Here is a 16,663-nt window from a genome sequence, read left to right as displayed (position 1 = left end):
TTGACTCACATTGATCCATCCATAATTATTTATATCTACACTTTAAATGGCATTATCACTTAGATATATTTGTTTCCTACACCCTCACTGGGCAGATCTATACCTCACTTGGCCATGCACTGCCTTGCAAAGTTGGGCATGGCACAAGTCCAAGGCTCAAGCTAAGAGGTTGGCCTATGAGACTACATAATTCATGGTACAGGCTAGCCCAAATGAAGATTGCACAGTCGCAGGGCTCAGTCCTTCCACCTTGGACACTTAGACTATGCAATGTGCAGTCTCTCCCTGTCATTGCCCAAGATGAACTACACATTGCGTAGTCTCAAGCCTCTGTTTGCATCACTGGCTACTGAGACTGCACAATGCACAATTCCCTCACCCAACCTCCCTCCCCTGATCACAAAAATTGCATACTCTCTCTCATCAACCTATGTGTTTGCTGCCCAATCTTGCTTTGAAACTTGATTTGCAAAAACTAATGTAATCTTTCCATGAGTGCTTTTTCCTCCTAAAGGTATCAAAGTTGTTGAGAAATTCTCTCCAAAAATCATTGTTATCATGGCACCCAAGAGATATGCTTCAAAAGGTAGCATAGAAAGCAACATAGGGGAAGGAGTTGAGAGTACACTAGTAAACTTGCCAGTATATTCGGACACTCAACTTTCTGTGGAAAAAGAATCAGATCTTACATGGTATAAAGTGAATGATTTTTTTTATCAAAGAGCTTCAAAGCAAATCTAGAGGATCGGTAGGTGTACATTAATATCCAAAAATCAGGGTGATCCAGGTGGATGTTGGTGGCCACCCACCTATCCCATTTGGACCCCCACGACTATCTCTTTCAGTTTTTCAGTTTCCTTAATTATAGCGCAGTTTACTATTTTTAGCAGTTTTTCGGGTCCTAAACTTTCGGAGCCATTTTGAGGCCCTAAACGACGTTTTTTTTGGGAAATCTACCTCTGCAACTTTTTAGATAAAAAATGTCTTTTCTGTCGTAGTCCTCAGAGAGATCTTTCCAACGGGCTATCATGCGCGTCAAACGGAGATCGTATGCCAAAGTTACGACCCCAGGAAGTTGATGTACCAATTTACCCAAACGGGGCCCATAGTTTGGCGTTTCATCTTCTAGGGTTAGGTTTTGGAATGTTAAGGGTTTTCCATTGTTTCTCAATAATAAATAGGCCTTCGAGCCTCATTGTAAAGACAGTTCGAAATAGTTTAGAGGCATGTAGCTGAAACATCTCTTCTCAGAGATAAGCTACCATCGCCCTAGCTGGGTTATTTCTATTTGTAAGCATATTTCAGTATTCTCCATTAATGAAATGAAGTATTATTTCCTCTGCATCTCTGCTTTTATGGTTATCACATCTCTGTATTTATGGTTATCTCTGTAATCTATTGCATCCCTGCTTAAATCCAGATCAGTGGTATCATAGCGGTCTGCTTTTTTCTCTGTTTTTCTTTGCATGTCCCCAACAAGGTCAGGATATAAGGAGTTCGGGCTTAAATTGGTCGAACCTTTGCAAGACTAGCCTCGCAAATCTCGACAACCTCCCATGGCAAATGAGAAGAAAGACGAGGGGGCAGGAGATCCTATCAGAATCTTGCTCGAAGAAGCCCTCGAGCGGCAAAGGAACGCGATGATGGATAGCTTTGCGCAGATCCTTCAGCGGCTACCCAGAGGCGACGCATCGGCTTCCAACAGCTACTCTGGAAATGCCACACCATTTAAGGTACATGTCAATTTTGAAATCCCCATCTTCGAGGGTCAAATAGATGCAGATGCCGTAGATAAATGGTTAAATTTGCTAGATGGGTATTTTTCTGTTCATGAATTTTCAAGTCGGGAAAAGATTGTTTTCGCTCTTCTCAAAGCAGCCCCCCACATCAAGGACTGGTGGGAAACATACTGTGAGCAGAAGGATGAAAGTACAGGCTCACTGTTTTCAGCCGCCCCCACTTGGAATGACTTCCGGGATGCCATCAAGGAGCAGTACTACCCTGTCAAAAGCTATGAGGACAAATACATCAAATGGACCACACTGCGGCAGGGACGAGACCAAGATGTACCAGAGTTCACAAATATTTTTCATACCCTTCGCACAAAGTTGGGTATCAAATATTCTGAGCTGCATCTGGTACTCAAATACCGTGGCTGCCTACACAGATACATCCAGGAAGAGATGGAGTTCTTGAACATCTCCTCTCTCGGCACAGCATACCGATACGCTGTCAAAATCGAGCAAAAGTTCAAACAAAAGAAGCGAGACTTTGGATCTGCAAATCCGAAGCCCAAAGGACAAAACCAAGGCAGGGTGACCCAAGACAACCCCTCTAAGCTGCAAGAAAAGAACAACACCATGAAGCCGAAGAAGGACACAGGAAAGTGGTGTGAGTTCCACAAGAGTCCCACTCATAACACAAGTGAGTGTTGGACCAAGCAGTCGTTGGTGGCTGAGTTGAAGGCTTATGAATCAGATGCATGTTCTGACTCTGAGCCGGAACCCGACAAGGGGGATGGCAAAGGGAAGCAAATCATTGATGCGGATCCTAGTGCCACTGTTGCCACTGCCAAGATCCAGAAGAATGAGCCCGAAGAGCCAGAGGAGGGGGAACGTCTTTTCCACTCACAGATGTGGGTGAAGGGTTCGCTGCTGCAATTCATTGTCGATAGTGGGAGCCAAAAGAACCTTGTTTCAGTAGAGGTCGTGAAGCGGTTGGGCCTACAAACTACGCCACACCCACAACCGTACAGTATCAGGTAGCTTCACGAAGGACGAGATCTCAATGTTCACCAGCAGTGCCGCCTTCCTTACAGCATCAAGCCCTTCACAGATGAGGTATTGTGTGATGTTACACCTCTGGATGTTTGTGATGTACTATTAGACTAGCCATACTTGTGGAGGCGACATGCTGTGTATGAGTCAAGGCCTCGCGCTGTCATTATTTCTTTGGATAATTCATTATACAGGATACCAGAGGTAGCTTCACCTACCACCACCTCTTTGATCACTGCTAAGAAAGGCAGCAAGCTCATCTCACAGACTAGAAAATTTATTTTCTGTCTGGTTCGCTCCCAAAGTAAGGGGAAGATCGTTGCTACATCCATGACCCCCGCAAAGGGTTCCTCCACGCAGTAGCAGCAACATAGGGATACAGTCATGACAGAACACAAGAACAACTTCTCCTTACCCAGAGGGGTACCACACAAGTTTCAGGTGGGCGAAAAAGTTTGGTTACATCTGTAGAGAGAACGCCTTACCAGAACCCATCAGAAATTCAGACCGCTTCGACATGGTCCTTACACCAGTAACAAGGCTGTGGGCAACAATGCTTTGAAGCACAACATTCCTCCATTCCTTCGCTTGCACTGATTGTTCAATGTGGACCATCGCTGACCATGCTTCCCACCATTTCTGGACACATCAGAGATTGCAAAACAGCTCACTGGAGACCCAGCTCAGCAGAAGCTTCCTCATCTCAAGGAGGAACTCAACGCAATGGGGACCATTGCTTCCTAAGGGAGGAGGAATGATCCAGGTGGATGTTGGTGGCCACCCATCTATCCCATTTGGACCCCCACAACTATCTCTTTCAGTTTTTCAGTTTCCTTAATTATAGTGCAGTTTACTATTTTTAGCAGTTTTTCGGGTCCTAAACTTCCGGAGCCGTTTTGAGGTCCTAAACGACGTTTTTTGGGAAATCTAACTCCACGATTTTTTTGAGAAAAAATTGTCCTTTTTGTCGTAGTCCTCGGAGAGATCTTTCCAACAGGCTATCATGCGCGTCAAACGGAGATCGTATGCCAAAGTTACGACCCCGGGAAGTTGATGTACCAATTTACCCAAACGGGGCCCATAGTTTGGCGTTTCATCTTCTAGGGTTAGGTTTTGGAATGTTAAGGGTTTTCCATTGTTTCTCAATAATAAATAGGCCTTCGAGCCTCATTGTAAAGACAGTTCGAAACAGTTTAGAGGCATGTAGCTGACACATCTCTTCTCAGAGATAAGCTACCATCGCCCTAGCTGGGTTATTTCTATTTGTAAGCATATTTCAGTATTCTCCATTAATGAAATGAAGTATTATTTCCGCTGCATCTCTGCTTTTATGGTTATCGGATCTCTGTATTTATGGTTATCTCTGTAATCTATTGCGTCCTTGCTTAAATCTGGATCACAGGGCTACACAAGGTTGCATGTAGATATCTAACCTTCCCATGTGAAAATGTTATCAGCTAGATTGTTTCACATATTCATGTGAAGCCTATGAATTTGAGAAATGCCAATGGACAAAAGATTGCTACTTTTCTAGCAGTAGATTACCTTCTTATGTCCCATTTTACCGACCCAAAAACACTCATGGATTCATACTTCCATTCCACCAACAACTATGTCGGCAAAAACGACGTTGTTAAAAGTTGGGTGAAAGAGCCATCAAAGTTTTGATAGACACCCACCAACACATACAAGATAAATAATCTCAAGAGGGCCTATGATTTTTTGATCATCCTGGTTTGTGAAATCTATAGTTAGCAAATCACTGATACCTTTCCCGAGGGGTTGAAAATATTATTGAACCAGGTTGTGAATGTGAGGAATCCATTCAACTGGTTAGACTTGTTGGCTCGAGAGTTAAGTATCCATGTAGCTAATTTCCTGAATCCTTCCAAGGACAAGAAAGACATATTATACATGTATGCATATTTATTGGATGCAATCTGTGCACACAATTCATTCCTTGACATGAAATAGACTTGGACACCTCGAGACCCTACTGTGCACATCCACTACAGATTGCTCTCGGATTGTATTCATAGAGGATTTATGGAGAAGCTTACTAACCACTTCCTCATTCTGCTATACAAGATGATCTTTGAGGAAGAACCACCTTGCATGTCATGTGGGGAAATGGAAGTAGTATTGGAGATCACAGATTGGTTTGCCTTACCATATGGCACCTTCCTTAGAGTGTTTGATGGCCAGGAGTCGCCACATATTTTGCCAAGGTATGCCACTGACAAGATTTTCATGCAAGAAGTTTCATATCATCACTCCATAGGGTTGTCAGTAGCTTTGCATAGGAATAAGAAAGCACCTTGGCCAACTCTTACTATGAAAATTGGATTGTACGAGATCAAGAAATTGAAGGTCACGGATACCGATGGAAAGGCGATAGACAAGTTTTCATTATATACTCAAAACTTTAATCCTTATGACACCCATGGTATTTGCAAATACCACTATGTGAGAATGCACTTCCAGTGGCTTAGCGGGACATTTCACTAGCCAGAGGAGGATTCATGAAAAAATTGTTATAATCCCTCCAATTTTCGTGAGTCTGTCAGTTTTGCAAGAACTTCACAGGTGACTCTACAAAAGGAAGCTACTCCAGAAGCAATACTAGCAGAAGGGAGCAACCCTTCGCAGGATAAGGGAAAGAGAAAGGTTGCTTATAGTTCAGGGGGAGAATGAAGCCACAAGATGAAAGTAGATCTATCTATTATAAAAAAAATATACAAGTCAACCTACAACAAACAACAAACATGACAATAACAAAAATTGGAAGAAAAAGGAGAAAAATGGCTTTGCTACAATTGTGATAACAAATACATTAAAGGTCATAAGTGTGCTGAGAAGAATTTATTTTACATTGAGTGTGAAGAGGAGGAAGAAAAGGATCAAGAAACATCAAAAGAAGAGGATATACACTAGGAACCAACCCTAGAGAAAGAAGAAATGAATCTGACCATATCTTGTAAAGCATTGACAAGAATTACCACTCCTCAAGCTCTCAAGATAGAAGGACATATCATGAAGAAAAATGTTCAAGAAGTGAAAGATCACATCAAGCATTAAGAAATGAATCTGACCATATCTTGTAAAGCATTGGCAAGAATTACCACTCCTCAAACTCTCAATATAGAAGGACATATCAAGAAGAAAAAGGTTCAAGAAGTGAAAGATCACATTGAGAAAGAAGAAATGAATCTGACCATATCTTGTAATGCATTGGCTGAAATTACCATTCCTCGAACTATGAATACAGAAGGACATATCAAGAAGTGAAAGATGACATTGAGCATCAAGAAATGAATCTGACCATATCTTGTAATGCATTGGAAGAAATTACCACTTCTCAAACTCTCAAGATAGAAGGACATATCAAGAAGAAAAAGATTCAAGCAGTGAAAGATCACATCGAGCATCAACAACAAGTTCTCCAAGTTTTAAAGGATAACGCCACTTTGGTGCAGAATCAAATGAAGCAACAGGTAGATCAACATCGAAATGAAAGAAGTTTTAATGGAGGTGATTGGGTATTTTTATGGCTACATCTCGAGAAAGCTATTTATGAGAAGGAAATGTTGGCAATACTACATGCACTTAAGAAATGGCGACCTTACCTAATGGGAAGACACTTCAAGGTAAAAATGGGTCATGATAGTCTTAAATACTTTTTAGAAAAAATATTATCTTTAGAAGAACAGAAAAAATGGATCACAAATATGTTGGGTTATGACTTTGAAATCATCTACAAAAAAGGGAAGCAAAATGTTGTTGCAGATGCACTCTCAAGAAAGGATGAGGATGTGGAAGCATTTTTTTGTGATATTTCTATTATCCAACGATATTGGATAAACAAAGCAAGAGATGAATGGAAGAAGGATGAAGAAGTGTGGCCACTCATTCAAAAGTTGCAGAAGATCGCAGTTCAAACAATATTGCCAGAACTTGATGAGGAAGGAAAAATCATATTGGAACCTGGAGTAGTCACAAAAATAAGAACCCAATAGCTACAAAATTGATCAATTCCAGAGTATATCATCAGGTGGAAGAACTTAACCGCTGAATATTCCACATGGGAGGACAAGAATTTTATACAGAAGCATCAAGAACTACTCAAGCGTTGAGGAAAACACTTTTTGAAGGAGAGGGGCATCTTAGGTCCCTATACTACTAGTGTAACCCCTTATTGTTATTAGTACAGCCCCCTTATTATATTGTTGTGCCCATGTAGTCCCCAAATGGTTATTATTGTGCCCCATAGAAGCCCACTATTGTTATTATTGTGACCTTACATTATTATTGTTATGTTGGCTTTGATTATATTATGACCCCTTAGGCTCCTATATATAGAAAGGAGGCCTTTTCATTTGTATCATCTAAGAATTGTTCATTTATGTAATGTAAAGGAGGTTGCCCCCTTGAAGAGGCTTATTTTTAAGGCGCTTATCTATCTTTTCTATATTTTTGTGAGTTGGTTTCATAACAACTTGCATGGTGTTACACAGCATTTTGTCATTTTCCCTGTACTCCCCGTTCCTTGATCCTGGAGGACCTCTACAGTGAATCCCGCATGCTTTGACTTAATTAAGAAACTCCCATTATGTCCCTCTTCATGAGTAGATAAATTCCCTTTTGCACCATTTCCCTTGAAACTTATGTTTTGCCCAGTTTACAAGACCGACACTAATGGCCTTTGTCTCCCCCACGCTGATGTGCAAAGATTAGCACTACTCCTCGCGTTGACCAGAGTGAATGAGTTGTGTTCCAGTCGTGCCAGTATTATTATGGAAAGTTTTTTAAATTTGGAGCAGAAGCTTCCAGCTCTAGAAGCTTCGTAACAGAATTTTGGTAAATGGTTTGGCCAGATGGGGTTGATGATGTTAGTTTGGGCTCCTTTCCCATATAATGATGGAACTACCTCAAGGGATAAGCCCTTCTCCCATGAGAAGAGGATCCATATTCCATCCATTTTTCCTATATAAACCTCCCTTCTTCCCAAGCACAATCTATTCCTAGTGCTAGGGTTGAAGTGTTGATATTGCTGTGCTTATGCTATTTTGGTTTGGAGTAGACAACAAGCTATTACTAGTTGTAGCTATCTAGTTATGTGAGGGAGAAGTGTGATTTGGTTTGGGGTGAAGCCTAAATGGAAGAGATTTAAAACTATTGTTGCTTGAGGCCATCATGGAATGCTAGCAGAAGTGTGTGGGAACCTTGTCTTGTCAGAGGAGGACTGCAACGTCAAGACAAATTCTTGTAATCTCTCTTTGATATTAATATATCCAACTATCAATTTATTTCCTACATGTTTTGTTATATTATACATTCATGGCTTAATGTTTCTTGACTTGTTAAGTAGGTTGAATTGAAATTTGTTTATTGTCATGCTTGTTGTTTGCTATTGTTTACTTGTTTCAAGTGCTTGAAGAAGGAAGCGAGAGATATCTGGAGCGAGAAAGCAAGGACATCATCAAATAGGACAAGCGGACTAAGAGGTAGGCCCTCTTATTTGGTTATAACCTAAGGAAATCTTCCATAGAATGTATCTGTTGTGGCTAGACCCATTATTGGGCTAGAGGAATTCGTTCGTGTCCACACTTATAATTTTACTTCACCACAAATTGACGACTCCACTGGGGAACCAAATCCTTTTGTTTGTCTTGGATTTCATGATTTCATGAGAACTTTTCTAGTTCCACATTTTCCCTTTGGTTATGTTTCTTTTCTCCTGCTCAATGGTTTGAGTCTAAAATTCATAGTAGCAGATTTGGTCCTTGTTTCAATTTTTTTTTATTTTTTCCTCAGCTCCCTTGATCAACGCACTAAATTCACTGACAGTCACACTGATCAGCGCGAGTTGTTAAGGAATAGTCATGCCAACCAGCCTCTGGCACTTGTTGTCAGTTAGGCAGTCGTGCCGATGCCTGTAAGTGAAGATTAGGGTTTGTTCGCAATCTTGGTTAGTGTGTTTTCTTCTCATGATTTTGATCCCGTAAGCCTTTTAAACCGTCTTCTACCTAACTAGAAAGCTTCATTTAGCTTTCTTGGTGTGCTTTCTTGGTTTAGCCCACCCTCTGATGTGTTAAGTCTGGCCCTGTGTGAAGTTATTTTTTATTTTTTCTTTGAATCCCTCGATCGGCGCTATTTTTGGCCCAAAAGTCGCTCCAGTCTCAGGGGTAAGAAAAAATCAAAATTTCTCCCATTCTAGTGCTAGTGTGTCTTGACCCTCAGACTCTCTTCTTCCACCCGAAGTGACTAGGATCCTTTGTTTTCAATTGAATGAGTGAAAGAGTCTCGTTTGTTCTCTTATTTTGAGTGTCTCTTTTCTCTTTCCAAGCATAGATTACATTGCTTGGTTTGTCCAATGAATCATTTATGTGTTTGGTTTGTTTGATTCAAGGCAGAAGTTGCTTTTATTTTTATTTATAATTCTTTGGATTTTATTGATGCTTGTTTATTCAGAATTGTGAAAATTTTCATTAAAGTGCTTTATGTGAAAGATTAATTTTGAATTTTATGAAAAGAAGAACATCATTCTAGTTTACTTAAGTGAAAATATTGCATTAGTAGCGTTATTGAGAAAATAGAATTACTTCATCCTAAGCATTGGAAATGAAATGAAAATTCTTATGTTGTTATAGGAAGATTAAGTGCATTTAGGAGATTTGTTAGTGAAAGATTTCATTCTTCGATAGTTGCATTAATTTTGTGCTCTCTATCTCTCAATTAGTGATAACTTTCATCAAAGACAAAGATCTCTCTTCTCATATAGCTGCATGTAGGAGTTTTGTTATATGACAACGGTAGGGTCTTGTAATTGAAAGCTTATTTAATATCAGCCATTAAAATTTACTGAATTAACCTAAGGAATAATTGAAACTTAACGCTCACATTTAGTGGTATTTAAACCTAGTAGTTGTCGTTCGCTTCGGCACTAGACATCACTAGTATGGACTTGTGCTCCCCGTACCATCGTGTATATAAAGGGAGACCCCACTAGGCTTGCAATTATTTATCTATTAGAAGTTGATTTTGCCACCTTGTGAACGTGATACACCGAACACAACATTCGGGGGGATTACCTACCCGTACTTCTAGGTTCGCTGGGAGGTATTCTGCAGTTCACGCTTACCTGGTAATCATTTATGCCTAGAGTACCCTCAGTAGTCATTTTTGATATTTTTGACTCCCCTAGTATAAAAGATCACCCGAGCACTTGTCCTTTCAAGCTCATTTCAAATCAAAAGTGATAGAGTCACCTTTCGCTCTTTTCTTGACTCTTAAAATATGAAAAGGCAAAGTTTTGTTTTAGTGTCTTAAAATTAACTTCCCATGAAATATTCCTTGTAAAATTTATCTTCCTTAGTAATTCTTTAGGGTCGATTCCAATGGAAACATTTCTAGAGTCCACCAGTCAAGGATCCCCCTCGGATGGGAATCTTGGTCCTTTTCCTTCTTTTGGAAACACTGGTGCTCCTTATATGGTGACGTTGTCCCTTCTTGGGTTAAACATTGGTATACCTGTCTGGTTGTTTTCGACCTTAGTGGTCCCAAGTGTCCCAATTTTTCTCCAAACGCCTCCTTCATTTGAATCATGTCACAATGATTCTAATGTTGACCCCTCACCTTCTTCCCCCATTTCTTCACCTTCCTCTTCTACTTCGCCTGGTGAAAGTTTCCAAAAGAAGAAGAATAAGAAGATGATGAAGAAGAAGACAAATAAGCAAGAGGAAAATCATGCAACTATTACTCCAAATGCACCCCCTGTTAACAAATCTTCTAATCCTTCACAGAAGGTAAAATTCCCTTGCAAGGTATGTAAGGGTGACCATCTCCTTCGAGACTATCTTGGCATTCCCAGAGTCTTAGAGGTATGGTCTCAAAACCTAAACCGACCATCCCCGTCAACCTCTGGAGATCATATCGATTACGCCTTCAGCTACTGACGGTAAGAATAAGGGAAAGATTATATTCCCCTGTAGGTTATGTGAAGGAGAGCATATTCTTCACATTTGTCCTCTTATGGATAAAGCTTCCAAAATTTTGGAAAATCTTGTAGCTACTCAACCCCAACTTCCTGTTGGTTACCAAAGGCTTTCCTCCGATCCTCTCCCGGTTGGTAAAGAGATTGACTTGGATTCATCTCTTGCCTATCTTGCTCTTCCTAAGTGAGACTCTTTTGTGTCTATTCTTGACCAACCATTCGTCGAAAAGAGTGTCGACTTGGTTCCCCCACTAGTTGCTCACTCTATTCCAAGAGAGAGTGGTGATCATACTGCTCATGTTCTTCTCATCTCCTCAGATTCTCATGAATCAAAGAGTGACCCTCCCATCCTAGTTTTTCAGGAGAGTCCTTCTCCTACTCTTGTTTAGCATGGGGGGAAATCATATGATACCCCCACCAAGTAGTTTTGTCGTCTCTTTCGATTGGGGTCCATTGACTACTTTCCACCTCCCATGTTATGTTCCTTTCCAAGTCATAGTACAAACCTATAATATGGTAGTACCTAGCACTATATTAGATGAAGGTGTGCCTGTTATCATCATGTCTTCTACTACTTGGCAAGCTTTGGGTTCCCCACAGCTTGTGCCTGTCACCCAGAATCTGTTGGCTTTCAACGGAGGAACCAATCAACCTTTAGGGATCCTTCCATAGTTCCCTATTACTTTGGGAGGAAAGACTGTCTATATAGACATGATTATAGTTGATGGTCCCTTAGATTTCAATATTCTCCTTGGACACGACTATGTTTATGTCATGGGAGCTCTTGTTTCTTCACTTTTCCATGTGGTTTGTTTTCCACATGAAGGGAGAATTGTGACCATTGATCAATTGTCATTCATTGGTCACCGAGTGCCTCCTTTGCAACCATCGTCCCCTATCGGATCTTATTTGCAAGCAGTACCTTCCCTGCCATAGGTCCATTATGTGGCTACCCATTCCATCTCCACATTTGTTGATGATCACACAGATGGTGTAGTATATTATGTACTAGGGGCATTGGAACTCGATTTGTCTTTGGTACCAAATGACATGTATTCCTCCCAGAGTGTGGTTCTTCGATCTAGTGAAGACCTCTTGGGAGCCATGTTCTTGTATGGTCCATGAATGGATGGATGGAGCAGAGTTCCTTGTCTTGTGTCAAGCTCCTTAAAAAATGAAACAAGAGATGTGAGCATAGTTCTTTGTCTTGTGTCAAGCTCATTAAAAAATGAAACAAGGACCATGAGGATAGTTCCTGGTCTTGTGTCAACCTCATTAAAAAATGAAACAAAGGGTCATGAGGATAGTTCTTCATCTTGTGTCAGCCTCGTTAAAAAATGAAAGAAAGGGTCATGAGGATAGTACCTTGTATTGTGTCAACCTCATTAAATAAATGAAGCAACTCCCTTTTCCAAATCGAGTCTTTGATTAAGTTCTTGTAAAATCCTAGTCGAGTCTTCCTTGGATCTCCAAAGTGAATCTTCATTCCTTCTGCTTAGTTGAATGAAATGAAGCTTGGGGGGCATGTACCTCGATTGAGTCATTATGCTGGGGGCATGCAAACTTATAGCAAGCATAGTTTTTCGTTTCAAGCTTGTGTAAACATGAAACTGAATTCAAGCAGAGTTCTCCATGGTTCAAGCTTGTGTAAAAATGAACCAATGCCCGATTTACATCTCGTGATTGCCATTTTAATCAGCCGATTTTTGCTAGATGGGCCTTGGTTGTTTCATTCGATCGTCACCATCTCTTTGGCCGATCATATGCTTTCACTTGGTTGTTTTTCCTTTCTTGAGGGACCGCAGTGATGAGTGGTTTTATTAGCTAGCCTCTTGACCATTACATGTTTTGAGAAGTTCATCCATTTCCAGAACCAGTTGCTACCCTTTATGCCACTTGTTCCTCCAGGATGAGTCACATTTCAGCTCTTTTCTGACTCGTAAAATATGAAAATATTGTCGATTGTTTTTTCCCTTTTGACTCGTTAAAGAGAATAAAATGGGGGGTTTGCTTTTAGCTCTTTTCCAACCCTTGAAAAGTGAAAAGATAGTTGAGCCCTTTCCATTTCGAACTCGTTAATGGATGTCAAACATCATGCACCCAGTATAAGTTTACCCCTTTTTTGGGCTGTGATGCACTATTTACAAAAAAGGTACTCCTTGACTGAAATAGTAAAGTGGTTCTCTCAAGTATTGTTTTCTACCTTTTCGGGCTCAGGAGACACAAATGTACGAAAATGGACCATGTGGAGTTTTCTTTTATGTGTCTTTTTCAAAATCTCTAAACATGAAAAAGATACTTAGTTACACCTTTGTCAGACTCGTTAAACTATTAAACGACATCAAATTCGTCACCATGACGAATATGATCTTCTCCTTCCTAGGGCTCGTTAAGCTTACTAGGTCGGATTTGTCCGAAGGATGAACTTACAGTGCAAGCATATGCTATCCCCTTTAAGCTTGTGATAAAAAAAGGTACTTGTTGGAAATTGTGGGGGAAAATTTGGAAATCTATCAGTCATGTCGGCAGCTTAGTCTTGAACATGACACTCTTTGCTTCGTGTCGGGTTGGGACATCCTCCTTTGCATCATTGACCTTCCTATGTTTTGGACGATTCATTTTTCCTTCCATTTGATCTCTACTATGTCATCATGACCATCGATCCCATGGATCCAAAAGCTGCCAAACTTCCAATTGTGTCATCGATATGTTCAAGAGTTGTTATTCTATAGTTACACTTACCTCTAATTCTATGTATCATCCAAAATCATTATGCATCCTCTCGTCTTGCGTCGATGATGTGGGATTCATTATGGCCATCCTTTGACATGGTTTCTTTCCATCAACTTCAGCTCATTATTCGGGAAGTTGACCGAGAGACTCCCTTCCAATACCTTAGAGCTTGCATGCCCTAATGGAAAGTTCTTCACACTCGACGACACGTTCACATCATTGGATTTCGATCGAGTGATTTCATGGATGTTCGACTTCAGTTCCTCTATTCACATACTGTGGATTGTGTTGATAGTACCTTGAGGACCATTGTCATTATTGGTGGTTTCTCTCCGCTTGTTAACAGTTCACATTGTTGACTAGTAATCAAGCGACTTTTTAGCATGTTCGACATCAACACATCTATTTGCATGCTAGGATCTGTACTTTGATTGAGTCGTGTTGGAGTGCAAGACCTTGGACTCAGATCACAAAAGTCAAGGTTGTGAAGTGGTGTGACATGGTTATGATGATATGCATGTCTCTTTCAGATGGCTGTCTGTGACCAGACCATGAGTTATCATATGTGATCCTTCTCATTATTAGATGGTTGTGACCATATCTTGGTTTCGTTATGATCCTCTTTGACGGATGGCTATGCCCATACCTAGATCCATTTACATGATCATTCTCTAGATGGCTACATCCATACCACTATTCATGTATCATTTGACAAAGATATCAGTTTATGCATCTATGCTTGCTTGCAAGTTTTCTAGTGGCAGATCGGTTCCCTGCACTGATTTATAAAGCATTTCATCCCTCACTCTAGCTCGGACTTCATGCTTTAGGGGGCATCTATTACACAACATTTTGTCATTGTCCCTGTACTCCCTGTTCCTTGATCCTAGAAGACCTCTACAGTGAATCCCGCATTCTTTCCCTTCATAAAGAAACTCCCATTATGTCCCTCTTCATGAGCAGATAAATTCCCTTTTGCACTATTTCCCCTGAAACTTATGTTTTGTCCAGTTTACAAGACCAATGCCAATGGCCTTTGTCTCCCATGCACCGATGTGCAAAGATTATCACTACTCCTCGTGCCGATCGGAGTGACTGAGCTGTGTTCCAGTCATGCCGGTCCTATTATGGAAAGTTTTTTAAATTTGGAGCCAAAGCTTCCAGCTCTAGAAGCTTCGTAATGGAAGTCTGGTAAATGGTTTGGTCAGATGGGGTTGAGGATGTCAGTTTGGGCTCCTTTCCCCTATAATGATGTAACTACCTCAAGGGATAAGCCCTTTTCCCATGAGAAGAGGATCCATCTCCCATCCATTTTTCCTATATAAATCTCCCTTCTTCCCAAGCACAAGTTAGTCCTAGTGCTAGGGTTGAAGTGTTGATATTGGTGTGCTTATGCTGTTTTGGTTTGGAGTAGACAACAAGCTATTACTAGTTGTACCTATGTAGTTGTGTGAGGGAGAAGTGTCATTTGGTTTGGATTGAAGCGTAAAGGGAAGAGCGTTAAAACTATTGTTGCTTGAGGCCATCATGGAATGCTAGCAGAAGTGTGTGGGAACCTGGTCTTGTCAGAGGAGGACTGCAAAGTCAAGACAAATGGTTGTAATCTCTCTTTGATATTAACATATGCAAATATCGATTGATTTCCTGCATGTTTTGTTATATTATACATTCATGGCTTAATGTTTCTTGACTTGTTAAGTAGGTTGAATTGCAATTTGTCTATTGTCACGTTTTTTGTTCGTTGTTTTTTACTTGTTTTAGGTGCTTAAAGAAGGAAGTGACAGATACATGGAGTGAGCAAGAAATGACATGATGAAATAGGACAAGCGGACTAAGAGGTAGGCCCTCTTATTTGGTTCTAACATAGGAAAATCTTCTGTAGAATGTATTTGTTGTGGCTAGGCCCATTATTGGGCTAGAGGAATTTGTTCATGTCCGCACTTATAATTTTACTTCTCCACACATGGCTTGCAGCAGAAATGTAAAGACTTGGTCAAAACTATTAGGAATGTACAAGTGTCCATCAATTTCATGCATGAATGGTCAATGCGATACAAAGGGGAAATGCTTGACTTGGGGAAGAAAATGAAGCAACATGAAGAGCTGGTGAAAGAAATAGAATGGATATTGATCTAGAACAACAAACATCTCACCTCATTAATTGGTCACATTTAGGCCTCATATGCATGGTTATACAACGGTCTAGATTTCTTGGTGAAGTCCCATAGTATCACATCACTTGGCTCAATCACTAAATCCAAACCCAAGACCCAGGTCAAGCAGGAGATATAAGAATACTTGGAACAACTTAGACAGATTGCCTTAGACAGATTCTCACCAAGGAATATTTGGAGATGAACAGGTAGAATATGCAGAACTACATTGGTGGCCCTACCCAAATCAAGATAATGTTGTTCATTCTCTCAAAAGGAAGTTCAAACAAGTTCCAAATCATTGTACCTGGATGCCATGGAGGCTAGAGTCCGCTTCCATCTAGACACGATCGCATAGTTTGGAGACGTCATTGCACAATACTGAGCTTTGCATTGGTACATGACCAAAAGAAATCAAGTGGAAGTTTTTGAGCTTGAGTTTCCACAAACTCAAGAGTGATAGTGTTTTGTCTTGTTAGGCTGTCTAGTTGGTTGTATCCAATTTTGTCCTATATGGGTACAAGTGTATTGTAATATTATTTGTAATTAATATGTAAGTGAAATTCTAAGTGTCAATATTGGAATGTGAAGAGCAATGAAGAGCCATGATGTAATGTAATGAGTCATTTTTTAAAGAAGTTGAATAGTCACGAGGAAGTAAGAAATTCATAAAGGGGAGTTGAAGAGTCACCCCTCTTGTTATAAATATATTCTCATAACTCATGTAAAGGGATTTTTATATCCAAGCTTTTGGCTACGATTAGGCTTATAATCAAGAGCTTGGGAGTTTGTGAGAGCCTTGAATTCTCCATAGCATAGAGGGAGTATATTTCTTTGGAGGAGCAGGTGATGTTGACTTCATGTTCCATTATTGGGGCTATTGGTCCATCAATATTATATGTACGATTGGAACTTTCAATTAATAAACACTCAGAGGTGACACATTTCTATGCATATGTTGTGGCTATAGTAAGACTAGTCTTGTTATGTTTGCAATGTATGATATT

The sequence above is a fragment of the Pinus tabuliformis genome, chromosome Q, assembly GCF_031772625.1.
Source record: "Pinus tabuliformis cultivar Carrire ecotype Pingquan chromosome Q, CPIR1, whole genome shotgun sequence".
Classification (NCBI taxonomy): domain Eukaryota; kingdom Viridiplantae; phylum Streptophyta; class Pinopsida; order Pinales; family Pinaceae; genus Pinus; species Pinus tabuliformis.
The sequence above is the reverse complement of the archived record's forward strand: the minus strand, read 5'-3'. Positions refer to the sequence as shown.